This window comes from Cariama cristata, unplaced genomic scaffold, assembly GCF_000690535.1.
Source record: "Cariama cristata isolate BGI_N322 unplaced genomic scaffold, ASM69053v1 scaffold41932, whole genome shotgun sequence".
Taxonomy (NCBI): domain Eukaryota; kingdom Metazoa; phylum Chordata; class Aves; order Cariamiformes; family Cariamidae; genus Cariama; species Cariama cristata.
In genome coordinates this window covers 49572-63912 of record NW_009606333.1, presented here as the reverse complement: position 1 = coordinate 63912, position 14341 = coordinate 49572, and positions in this window count along the sequence as shown.

Sequence of the window (14341 nt, the reverse complement as noted above, 5' to 3'; positions counted from 1 at the left end):
ACACAAAACTGGGAATTTTTGTCTGATGAATTAGCCATGATTTGACAGAGATTCTTTATACTACACATCATATGAGATTTCTAGGACAATTTTATTTCAGATAAATTGATAGCAAATTATAGATAGCCTTTCTTTTATGCTGTTTCAGTGTCTCCTTTTCTATTTGGAAATCAGCAAGTGTTCAGAAAAAAATAAAGCTAGAGAGACAAATAATTTTCAGTCTTGAAAATATGTTGATGTATGTTACGGGAGCAGTTAATTCCAGTATTGCTTACTGACTTCACACATCCCAGGTTGACCAAAACATTTATGGTTTTGCATTCATAACCATAGGGGGCATAACATTTTGTCTCTGGAGACGTCTGTTCACGATATAGGTCAAAGGCATGAGAATCTTCACCTCTATTTGTCTGCAGCTCATTTCCGGCAATTCTCTTGACCTGAAATTCAGTAGTGAGTTTCTTTCTGTGAAATATGACTTAAGTAGCAAAAAGAGTGTGAATTCCCCTTTAATTTTTCCTAGCTTTCCTCAGAAGGATGAGAAATTTTTTTTCAGTATTATGTTAGAGGTTTGATTCCTCAAACTATGAGAAGTTTTGCTTTCCAGAGATGCCTTTCCGAAAGACATGTAATTGGGCACAGACATGTTAATTAGAGATGTTGCTGGGCTTGCATACCACCTTTGCCTTTAATGAGAGAAGTGTACAGAGAAACAAAAAGGGCTTTCCCAGTCATAGGCTACTGGAAAAGTTCTCTTTTGCTTCATAATTGAATCTTCTGGAACGTCCCTTTCTAGATAGCTCAACTTGAAACTGCTGTAGTCCCTTTCTAAATAAAACCCCTGGAAATTAATAAGCTTCTTTCTAAATGTAGTTCATGGGCTTATTGACATATTAAAAACTATATACCATCTTGGTGGCACATAGATTGGCCAGTTTAATTGATTAATAATGGCACTTGAAATATTTATAAAGGCAGTATTGAGTTGGTGTATGTATAGACATACCATGGCAATGGCAAAATGCATTAATAAATCACCCATTCACAAATTCTAATGATAAAATAAATTATTCTATACATATTATATATAGTATATTACCTATAAAAATGTTACAATCTTCTGCCTATGTAATTTATTGCCTACTAAAGGGATTTTGCTGTGTTGTGAAAGATTCTCATATCAACATGGCTCAGGGAATCATGTTATTATCAAGAGGATGAATGTCCATTTTAGTGTCATTGAAACAATGTGTTGTACTCTGGTTTAAAAATTCTCTGGGAAAGGGTGTGTTGCTATGAATATGTATTTCATACATACATACATACATACAATTAGTCCACTGACCAGATTTAACTTTTTTTTTTTTTGACTGTGTGGGAGAATTGAAGTTAAAAACACATACTGCATCTGTCTATCTGAAACAACTTTAGTTTCCTACTACATTTCTCATTTTGTTGCTGCCATTTTGTAATAATCTGTGCTGTTTGCTTTGAGATTGGAGAAGACGAGCTCCTTCTTCTGGGTGAACCATGTCAGAAATGGCTTGTGTTATGCAGGATGCCAGATTAGGAAACTACAGTGGATCCTTCTGGGCTCAGAATGTATCAAGCCTTGAGCCTTTATCTCAGCTTCACCACTATAACCTTTGAATTTGGAGACAGCAGCTTTTCAAGCATTATGCAGAATTTACGTTTTCCATTACCTATCTGTGGAGGGGCCTTTCTAGCAATCATGCTCTGTTCCCTACAAACGTGTGACGATTGTTACAATAGGAGAGTAATTGTCTTGCAAAATGCTTAGGGAGATACTGTGGTTGTCTGTGAGTAGATGATAAAATGATAAAGCTGGCAGAAGTTGCAAATTCAGTAGTATAAAAAATGGATCATTAGGAGAAAAAAAAAACAGTTAAAATATCATATTTTTCTTTACTTTGGACAGCATCTGTAAACAACCTATTGTTTTTGGCTTACCACATTCAACCCACAGACAGGAAGTGGTTTTACAGGCAATTGGGTAATTTCACACTAATAATTTTTTTTCCTTTTGAGAAACAATATAGTTTTCACAGGTGAAGATGCCTTTTTCTATTTGCAAATGTCTTCTTCTCTCAGAAAAACACCAAGTGTGGGATTAATGAAGAATGCATACAATTTTAGAGACTCATATCCTCTCAGGGTGATGTTTCTGCCAGCTCTTCCTACCCAACTACCCCTCCCATGCTGATGCCTTAATGGCTATCTTGTCCTCTTGACTGATAGAAAATAGCAAAATTATGGTGTTTGGTTTTTTTCCATTTTAGGTTTTATACTTAAAGCTTCAAATATACTACATCTGAAAACATTACAGAACAGAAATTTCCTACTTTGTTATCTAGGATGTGACTGGCCTGCCTGAATACCAATACTACGTACAAGGCCTTCTGCTCCCCAAATTACCAAGCTGTGCTTTAATTTAGAAAGAGCTATCAAGAGTTGTCTGTCTTCTGGCAGGACTGCCAGAAGGTACCTCACAGCATTCTAATAAAACCTGGAGAATTATCATGGGTGCCTGGCTGATTAGAGAACTTAAAATTGGATCTTTGAAGGATTTTAAAGAATTAAGCAACCAAATTCCACTGAATTTCAGTAGCAGTGATAGGCAGCCACAGGATATTCATGTTGCTTACTTTAGATACTTAACACAGATGCCTACATTTGGGGCTTTGACTGACTAAACTGGGGAGAGGCAATGCAGATCACCTAAGTTAGGTACCTCCAGTTAAGTAATAGCCTGATTTCTTTAAGGCTTTTTTAGTTAATGATGATAATTTTTTTTCTTCTGTAGACCTAATAAATTCCTTCCAGAGCCCTAGATTTCCCTAGGCAATGTAACAGGAGACTAGAGGGGATTTCTAAGTGCTTTCTTTAATGCTTTTTTTTTTATTCTTAGAAATGGGGAGAAGATTCTAAACCGTAACTTTGTCCAAGTTTCTCCCACCTAATTTTGTGCTCTCACAAGTCTTGGACTGGACAGGCTAGCATACTGTTGGTGATTATCTTTTTTTTTATTGTCCATGTCTTTCTGGAAAAAAAAAACATTAGAAAGTATTTAATTAATTATTTCATGATTTTGCAGCTATTTTAGAGATTAAAAGAACAACCGAAAAAAAAGACCTATCCAAAGGAAGAATGTTGTCATGCCCAGTAGCACAATGGATTACTTATAACTCAACAATATTCTCAGTGTTGTTGCTGGTGGTAATAGTTACCTACTGTCTGTCCAAATTCATCTGCATGATATTTGACTTGAACAAAGATCTGCCATATTCTGGAAAATTCTGAAGGTATTGTGGAATAAACCTCTTCAGACAATGCTGCATGGCAATGCTATTATTTCAAACCTGGGGTGGCTGAGAAATGCCTTTAGGCCTACTCTCTTCTCTCTCAGCTCTTAAGATTGTCGTATTTCAGCAAATAAGCAAATATGAATCTTGTTTTTCTTTTGTATACCTGTTTTTGATCAATAATTGTGACTTTTGAGGAGTCAAATTTTTTTTTTATTTTTGAAATCTAGGCCAGAACAAAGCTCTTTGAACTCGCAGAACACGCTTAAAACACATGAAGGGATAGTTGCTGGCTGATTGCTGATTACATGCAAAACAGGCAGATCTGCAGGTGGCTCTATAGACAAAAATAGGGGGTTAGATGGAAAAATTAGATTGTAGCTGAGCTGTACCGAGAATACTGGATGACAGAGCAAATGAGACTTAAAAGTAATAAGATTTGTGAATGAAGGTTTTAGCCTGTAAAATGTTACCCGAAACAGCTCTGAGTGGACCTAGTGCATCAACCAGTAAATAAGAACAATAAATGAATAAGCAGAAAAAGATGACAGAAAAAACCGTCTTGCACAGCATCAGACACTTATTTCTATGTGTAAGAAAAAAAACTGATTCACAGCAGATGCTGTGGCTTTCTCACATAGTTTAGGAAGAGATCTGCATCCTGCAGAAGTTAACTTAGCCCGAGCCCTTATTTCTCTCTCCTTTAAAGCTCTTTCTGCCTCCACAATTGCCAGAAGAGCTTATCAAGAGGTATCAAGTTTGTTTGGGGAAATAACTGGAGGACCAGGGCGAGTAACAAGGCACTACTCGCAGTGGAGAGCACATGCCTGTATGTTCTTTGTTTTGTCATTTTGTCACAGGACCACGTAGATGGTGCAATAGTTCCCATTTTCTTTAAGTCAGTTGAGACAATCATGTTCTTCAATACATAAATTCCTGTTTTTTCAGTTACTGCGAGAGCAGAAGCATATAAGCCAGTCTCGGTTCTGATCTCAATGAAAAGGAGACAAGGCCTGAGCAGTTTTGGAGCTTCGTCCTCCCCACCTTCCCATAGCTAGAAGGATTGGATGATGCTGTGGCAGGAGGTACAGAGAACTGAATTAATTTTTGCTATATCTAGGCTATAATATAAGGCTATAATTTACTCAAATTCTTTTCCCTCCTTGTAGTAGTACACCCCAACCATTTAACTTGCTGCTGAGATATACTCAAGCAGCTGCAGAGGAGTTTTTGTGAAGTTGTCAATATCCTCATTACAAGGCCCCAAATAAAAACCAGCTCTGTTGAAAATAAAGGATATCAATATATATAATGCATTTTATATCTGTGTGGTGGCCTTCAGACAAAGCAAGAAGTAGGAGTTCATCTAGAGAACAAGAAATAAATAGAATATAGTAGCCAACCTGTCAAGAGAGAGGAAGTGTTATTTTTTAAGATAGCTTGAAGGAATACTTGTGGTGGCTTTTTTCAGGATAGGTCTCTGTTGGAGTTCAGTGCTCTCTTTGGTCTCATTTGAATAGTATTTTATCAGTCAGACAAAATAATATTAAACTATAATATAGTTCTGCTAAAACAGATTAGAATAAAGATTTAATATGCTATTTTCTGTGAAGAGTCTGATACCCACCATGTAGTGCTGTAATAAAACAGAAACAAATGAGCCAACTCGAAGGTATGACTCTCCATGGTTTTTAGGTCTCTCATACATTTTTATAAAATGTATATGAGAACTTCTGAATTGTTAAATTGAGTTGTTTTTTTTCTTTTAAATGAAATTGTGTTCCAATACAGATCTAAAGTAAAATTCTGTTTGCAGTTCTGTGTGCACTGTGAAGTACTAGCACTTCAACAACATGAATTCCCTGTCTGCTAAGCAAAATTTAAAAACAAATAGTTAATTTACATAAGTGAATATATGCTAAGATAACGATGTGTTCTTTAATCAGCAAGTTGCTGATCTTGCAGGTTAAATATTCTATGAAAAATGTTTTTGTTTCTGGATATTATGGGTTTTTTGTAAATGTTGATTTATGTGAGCACTAGTAAAATCTTTGTGGAGGTAGGCATATCTGAAACATTCTAAGTGTAGCTCCCAGTGTTCACAGAATGGTAAACAGGATGGCTTATGGGTAATAAACATACAGCTCACTTGAATAATAATGGCAATGATTTGCCTCTGGTTTTGTGCATCAGACTGGAAGTGGAGTACCATCATCTTCTCCCATAAAATTATTATTTTTTTCTTCATATAAGACTATTGCAGGTTTGGGGATTTTTTTGGGTTTTTTAAGTGACTGAATGTTCATTACTACACTCCTACTAAATGTCTTTTCCTCTGAGACAGCAGAATTGTCTAAAGAGAAGTTTATCAAGGAATGACTACCAACTCTGGTAATTTAAGTTTAGTACTTGGCATTCCTTGCCTTCCAACGGTATTGTAAATACTGGTAGTTTATTTTTACTCCTAAGTTAGCTTTGCATCAGAACAAACATCCCTAAAATGCATTAGCCTTACAGCAAAGGAGTGGAAACCTATGAAGCAGGAAGCTTTACAAAGTCTTCGGGGAAATCTTGAGTGCTTTTGGGAATGATTTTCAAAGGGTTTAAGCAAAATCAGCTTCAGAAAAGATACGAATGTTTCAGGCAAGGTGCAGGGAAAGGACATTGTGGCTCCAGCATGGACGTTGCCTTATACAAATTATTTCACTGCAACCCAGAACTCACCTTTGTATTTTCACGGGCACTCATTCGCAGAACAGCACAGGTTATCAAGGGTGTCACAGATTTTATTAAAAGTCATAAGATAAAGCATTAAAAACTGTAAGTCAAGACAGTCTGTGAATACATTAGGCCACTGACTAGATGAACCTGGTATAATAAGTGTAACCACAGGGATTCTTGTACTTTTAGGTCAGAAATTTTACAGGAACAACAAATTCAGTTTCACAGATCAGAGGGAGCGCTGGTAGACATGGCTGGGAGGGGTGTTGCATCAGGGCTTCCGGCTGCAAGGTTATTTCAGCAGCACAACTGTTCCCGGTGAAATAATAGGGGAAAGTGAGTGGATTCTGTTCTTAATTAGGGGTGATACCTGAAGATACTGATATTGCATAGATAACAGCTGATGACAAAAAGCACATGTGCGGCTAGCAGTCAACACCATGCGAGCATAAGTATTTCTCTTCTGTGTGTCCCTACAAGGAGTATGAATTTCTTTCCACAGTTCTCAGATGGACTGCTTCTTTCCCTTTTTTTTCTTTCTTTATTTTGAAAGAAGTCAATTTAGCCTAAAAAGTATAAAAAACTTTTGCCCTTAAGTTTTTACTTCACAGATACAGTCTGCAAGCTCTAGATGAGAGTATTTGTAAATGGTTATGCAAATCTGTCCTTTAATAGTATTTTCAAAATACATAAGTGGGAGTTTGATTTTCATTTTCAGAAGTGATTTAGACACTTGAGAGTTTAAATCCTGTTCATTATTAGTGAGGTTTAGGTCCCTAAATTACGGCCTTTGCAGGCCTTTTTACCGTTTCCTCCCATGTCTTTTATAATAATCTTGAATAGACATTATAGTTCTTGATAGGCATGTCCCTTAATTCTTTACTTGCTGCTTTCACTAGCAGCTGTTTAGGACAGAGGTAACTTAAGTCCTCCTGATTCTTGTTATTTTCCTTGTGATGATTACTAAGTCAATCCTCCTGATTCTTGTCGTTTTCCTTGTGATGATTCCTAAGTCAACTGGCTTTGTCCTTGCAAGTGGAGCAGAGTACATTCTCTGAACTAAATGCTGTTTGCCTCTATGGTAAGGATTGTTGATGATGACACCCTGTGTTTTTGAAGAATGACATTAAAATTCAGTTTTAAAGAAAGCCAATTACTGAGCTCTTAATTTACTCCTGTATAGCTCTGGAGATTGTTATTAAACCCTGAAAGTAAAATTTGAATCATACAATCATAGAATCATAGAATCGTTATGATTGGAAGAGACCTCAAAGATCATCAAGTCCAACCTTCTACCCAACACACCTACTAAATCATGTCTCAAAGCACCACATCTGAACATTATTTGAACACCTCCAGGGATGGTGAGTCCACCACCTCCCTGGGGAGCCTGTTCCAATGCTTAACAGCTCTTACAGTGAAGAAGTTTTTTCTAATGTCCAGCCTGAACCTCCCCTGGTGCAACTTGAGATGATTTGTCCTATCACTCATTACCAGGGAGAAGAGATTGACTCCCACCTGGCTACAACCTCCTTTCAGGTGGTTGTAGAGGGCAATCAGGTCTCCCCTCAGCCTCTTTTTCTCCAGGCCGAACAACCTCAGCTCCCTCAGCCGCTCCTCAAAAGACTTGCTCTCCGGACCCTTCAATAGCTTTGTTGCCCTTCTCTGGACACGCTCCAGCACCTCAGTGTCCTTCTTGTAATGAGGGGCCCAAAACTGAACACAATACTCAAGGTGTGGCCTCAGCAGTGGTGAGTACAAAGGAATGATCACTTCTCTAGTCCTGCTGGCCACGCTATTTCTGATACAGAAAATTATTAGCTGGGGAGAACAGCTAGCAGGTGTTATAAAGTATAATGTAGGTATATCCCTCTGAAAGTTCCTTAAGTCCTTCTATTACTACTGTCCATAATCAGATATGTATATTTACTGCTGCTTAAGATTACAATGTGGAGCTTCTTGTTTGAAACAAAATTGTGAGAGGTGACTTGAGACCAGCATGTCTAGTTCTGATCTATTGGATCAAATGATGATCAAGCACAATGTGTAGGTCTTGAATAACTAGTATATGTGACTTGATAACTATAAATATTTTACCCTGAAGTGTAGAGGAAGTGTTATACAGTATCTTCAAATAAGATCTATCTATTACAGGAAAAGGTGAAGGCATTCACAAGTTACTTACAAGTAGCCTTTCTGCAACTCCTGTATGTAAATATTTGTGTGTGTGCGCATGTGTGTATTTATATACACAATAAAATTTATGTTTTCTTTCTATAAAATTACAATTGTCAATTTAGGAAACTTTGGAGTTGGAAATCATTGAAATGCCTGGAAGCTATTTCATGGGTTGCTGGACGAACCATGGTATGAATTTTGTGCAGCAGTTAAATAAAATAGTCATAAGATATTCCAGACAGTAAACTGAATCAGCTGTACGGTTAATGATGGAATGACGGCTACATGCTCTAGGTTCTTTTGAAGTACACACGGATGACAAGTAGCAAGATGTTTTTCACTGTTAGTGGATGAGTGAACTGGAGTGCAAAGTTCTGCAACACATGTGAAGTTCTGTATCCTAACAGTGAGTCTTAGTGTTTTCACTCTCAAATATTTGTATTTAGATTCATTTGGAAGTCTTGACTTGTCTATGCATTTAGCATTATGAACACAATCTTTGGACAGTACCAGTGTAAATGAATGAAGCTTCATCCCTTAATTTTGTTGTAACAAATTTGATTTTATCTGTATCTTTCTTTAGTTTTTTGTTGATAGGAACTGGTGAGCTCTCAATTGCTTTTTATTGTTTGACTAAATTACTGTTTTAGGGTTTGATTTTCTTGAAAGGAACTTTCAAAAAAAAAAAAAAAGAAAAATAAATATAATGCTAATTGCAATGAGTGGCAAGCCGTGTGGCTGTGTTCACCCTTCAGTAGATCAAGTGAGGATGTGCAATACAATTTTAGTAGATAAGTAACGCCCAGGTATTTCTGTCAGCATTTAAAACCCTGGTAGCTTTATTAAGTGAACATACATACTCCTTGATTTCAAATTATGGTATGTGAACCTTAGGGCATACAAGTGTCTTAAGGTGTGTTGGAAGAATATATAAATTCCTAGAGTAAAAATTATTTGTCTGATAAAAGTTAGGGGAGCTGAAAATATCGTATGTGGATTTTACCAAGTTGCAGATGCAGTTTCTTCCAAGCTGAGCAAAGGCTGACAGAAATTTTAAGAAGCCTTCTTCAAGATTTGCAGTCGAGCAAGCTTCACAGTCCTCTTCCTGTTGCAACCTATGCATTGGCCACTATGAGCTCATTACATTTTACACCACAAACCTTGTAAAAGTAAGATTAAGTTTATGTAGACTTTCTCAGAAAGTAGGAATTTTCTTTACCAGCAGTTAGCTGGGTCTCAGAGCTTGTGTCACCTGTGCTTTGTTGCTCTTTAGAAATGAAATGTCTTCTAAAGCAATTTGTTCTGGGGACCTTATAAACTTGGTGTGGTTGTCTGCAAACTTACCATACTTCTCAAAGAGTTAATAACTCAAAACTTACAGATATTAAGCCTGTCATCATAGAGGTAACTGAACATTTTCAATATGGCATGTTAGGAATACTATATGGTGGTCCAGTAGAATAATTTTCACAAAAGCCGTGAATGAAACATTTTAAAATTCCTACATTGTAATTTCAATACTAGCAAGAAATGTCTGAAAGTGAAACTGAGATATTTTTAGTGGTAAAAGTTTGCCTTCTATGATTGTCTCAAATTACTCAACAGAAACAGCAATTTAAAGACTGGACAAGAGATCAAAGATATCTGAGGAGGAAAATGTCAGTTTGTTTTCTACATAAACAGCTAGAGGAATTTAAAACCCTGAATTTTTAAGTAAAACTCTTTTAACTTAACTAAGCATAGCTGACCAGAAGTTCTGTAGCAGAATGGTCACCCAGAGAAATCTTTCACAGTTTTCTGACTGCAGGTAATTAATGATACTGCAGTGTTCACGAGACATGATATAGGAAAACCTATGAATTCTGGAATAATGTAGATTGTTTGTCACCTGCTATAGTAAAGATTTAATGACAGTCACTGTAGACCAGATATTCCTCTTAAATATATCTGCTATTTTTCAGTAATAATCCTTCTCTCACAAAATCAGGACAGTTTAAAATACATGCAATATAGAAAGTGTTACCACAGGCTGTATAGATACAGTCACCCCTTCTCTTCAATCGTATGGGGGCTATACATTTTGTTCCCTTATGGGCAACTTCTTTAGCTCCACTGCATTTCCTCAGATGTGAAGAGTGTCTTTAAAAAGAAAAGAAAAGAAAAAATGGCAACATACTGTATATGCCAGCTAGTTCTGGTTTTTAACACATGATTATTTTATTGGGGTGTACATTAATTAATCCTGAAATAAGATCCTGTGTGACATTCAAAGTTGTGTTGAGTAGCGCAGAGTTTAAATATTTTAGTTTTACAACTCTGTTATGCTGGCAGCAAACAATAGCGTCTCAGTGAAGTCAGCATATGAACACTGCTTGTGATGACATCTGGAAGGCTTGTTTTATCTATAAGCACAGTTGTAGACAAATGAAAGCAGACAGATGTAAGGCTGGTGTGGCATCTTCGCCTCAAGCATTCTCTGGCTGTACATTTTCCAGTGTGTCAAAAACAGGGAGCTTTTTTCTGGAATAAAAACATTCTGTCACATCTGTACACCAACTACTGTGCTGCCTTCTCTGAGCTCTGAGGTGTAAAATGGCAGATATTGTTCAAAATTTAACACAAAGCCAAATTTCAAAATGCTGAGAACTACCTGAGTGTTTGGAGTGTGAGTCACCAAGGGACAATAAAAAGCAAAAATTATGAGCTTACATTGCTAGTCTTATTAATACTGCCTGGTAGGGGGATGGTGGTGGTGTTTCTGGCAAGGATATGCAGATACTTCTAAGAGTACCTTTCACACTGATATTTCATTTAAGTAACGAATGCATTTGGGGGAGGATGAGAAAAAATTCTGTGTAGCAAGGTCTGTGAATGCTTCATCCTTTAAAAAGTGTAGCCTGAATCTTAGCACAAGTCATACTCTTTATGTGGAGTGACACTCTTAACAGGCCTGATGCTCTTCTGTGTAGATTAATTTTCTGAAGAGAAAAATACTATGTGTTTGCAGGAGATAAGCAGGGAGGAAAGCGTAGGCATTATTGTGAGTGAGGAGGGTTTTTTTTTTGTTTTTGTGTTTTTTTTTAATGAATTGCTTTGCTGTAGTTTTCACCAGGGATCTTGGCTGATACAAGCAGTAAAACGCACTGCACCTGCTATGGTGCATGCAATTCAGGCACAACTCTCTGGAGGTTCATGGATGAAATACTCCATCCAGTATATGTGTCACCTAAGCTTTTGCTAATTACGTTTAAGTGTATTTTTTAAGGAACTGGAAACTCTGAATAGAATAAGCAAAAAAAAAAAAAAAAAAAAGTTGAATCCTGGTAGATTTAAGTCGGCAATAACAGAAACTGCAGAGAAATAAGATAACAGCAATCAGGAGAAAAGTCCAGAATCCCTCCTAGACACTTTTAACTTTCTCAGTATGCTTTGCCTGAATAGAAGCTGTCTGCTTTCCATTATGGCATATCTTTCCGCTGTGGAAGAATCAGTAGCAAAAGGTGGTGAAGTGCACAAGTTTTTTAGTAATAAAGAATCATTACGCTATTAACCTGGGAAACACACAGTTGTCCATTTCCTGTTTGTCCCCACCGCAGTACCATCAATCTATTCAGAGTGCTTTGTATTCAGAGCCCAAGGGCCCCAGATAAGTGCCTTTGTGTACATAAAATGGCACTTTTTTGTTTTACATGCTGTTAGCATAGGGCAAAGGAAGTGAGTGTGTAATCGCCTATGTACAGCAAATAGCCATTTGTACCTGCAAGGAGCAAATGGGCCCACTCAGATGGATTGGTAGGCCTTTAATAGCACTTGAGTGAGCTGATAGGCAGACATAGATGTACCTGTTACACCAGAGACCTGAGGCCCTTGTACCTTTGCATGACTTTTCACTTAAAAACTACTATTTGTGGTTCAGTGGCTCCATCACTCTATTTGTGTTCCTTTGCTTGTAAGACCATGGACTGCTCCTGAGAGTCCTGGTTTCTAAAATTTTAATGCTGTAATGCTGACCCCTTGGTAATGTTCCCATATTGGAAAGCACATTAGCCGTAACTTGAAGGATGTAGTTTAACAGCCAGCAGTAAATATTTTACTTTGTTCTTCTCAGCATGTTTTTGTCTTTTTTTTTTTTTAAACATCCAAACTGTAACAGAAGTAGCAAATCCTATAGTCTGACCACAGACCATAGTTTCACAGCCACCAAAATTTCATGTCTCATCACCTAGCTGATTGAGCAGAAGCGCGAAGATGTAGAGACTGCAAAAGATGTAGGTACACATATGTACACTGACATATTATCAGTAACCTACACAGAAGGAAAGAATTAAAACTGTTATTCTGTGATTTGTTGATGGTGTTGTTACTGCAATAATTTTGTTGCGTTATGACAGCAAACATTTTCGCTTTTTCAAGTTAGTATTTCTGGCCTTTTCAGTATTTCTAGGGTGAGATCAAGTAGACAGACGTGTTGCTTTGATGGTGTATGATACACTGGAAACCTACTGAAAACCCATCTGAGACCAGAACTGCTGTAATTTGGTTACAATTGATTGATCTTTTGCTTCCAATACAATAAATCTACTTTTTCCTGCTTATGATATTAAATGATTTTTGTGGTTTTAAAAAAAAACATTTTTGAAGTCTCTTTTCTGTAGCTTTTTTGTTAGCGTTCCACACAGCCAATTGGCAACATATTTTAATTGTAAAATTTGCTGTAATTTTTTTCATAACTATCTGTGGTTTTAACATTTATTATTTAAATTATGATAACATTCAGAGGCCCAAGCTCAGAATTGTGCCTGTCTATGCTAACAGTGATGCAAATGTATAGTCAGCAGAGGACTATCTGCATATATCAAAAGTAAGTACTTCTGTAAGTTTATTTTCATATATGATTTTATAAGTATGTGTAAGTGCAAGAAATTAGTATTGTAAGTAAACAGCTGTTGAAATCTTTGTTGACTATTATGGACTTGATTTTCCCTATTTTTCTCACATTGTATAGTAATAGTTAATTGTTAATTCATGTAAAATTTTATCCAGTTTATTGGGGACTATCTCAGAAGGACAGTTCTGTCTGGAAGAGTCAAAAAGCTGAACACTGACTTGCTGTTTTGTGTAGTGTGGACAGTGTGCTACGAGTTTAACGTAATGTAGCCTTTAACAAATATATGCTGACAACAGTTTAGTACTGGACTTTCTTACCTTTGCATGTTGACGGTGGTTTTTGAATGCCATATTATAAACCTGGGTGTTTTGGTTTTCTGTTTTTTTTTTTTTTTTCCGGGGCAGTAGAGAGCTACTGGTACACTCACGAATATGATCTTTAAAGCTAGGGGTCTTTTTTGTGTGTTCATTGTAAGCATAATCTCACAGCCTGGCATAATTTAGTATGACTGACAACATCTTTTAAAAGGAGAACCTCAGAGGGGAGGCACAGTGGCAGCAGATACTGCAGGTTATCACAGACAAATTTTCAGTACAGCTGTGTGTGCCGTGTTTCGTACCTGCCCATGCTTTGGGTCTCATTCTCATCAGACAGATTACAGCTTTCTGCATTGCAATTTCATTGGTTTCTGTTCAGCTGAGTACAAAAGATAAAGAGTCTTACCAAGGGTCTGATTCCAATCAGTTTTACCTGTAGTTAGTTTGGACTTTCCCTTACTGCTAACTTGCACTGGCACTAAACATTCACGTACTCATTTTGACCGGAGTCTGGGAATTTAAATGTGGAAAAATGTTCTTAGCCCATGTGAGAAAGCTGGAGTTTTTTTACTTCCCTTTTGTAACCACTGAACACCATGAGTAATATCCCATTTTTTTTTTTTTTTTCTAAACAGAAAAACAATTAATTATATAGCTTTACCTTTACAGAGGGGCTGGCAGGAGAGTTGAAAATCTGTCACACCTCGTGCATTATAGTAAGATAAGTTCTTCTTCTAGTATATGAGGATGTATAAACATGCACACACACATATAATACTAATATTAGGATGTCATTATTTTATTTTCTTTATGGTAGAACAAAACTAACCTTCTGTGTCTTCATCTGTGCCCTCAGCTTTGTCCTGTTTGCTCAGCCAGTAGCTGTCAATGGTCAGGGAATGCTATTTCTTCTC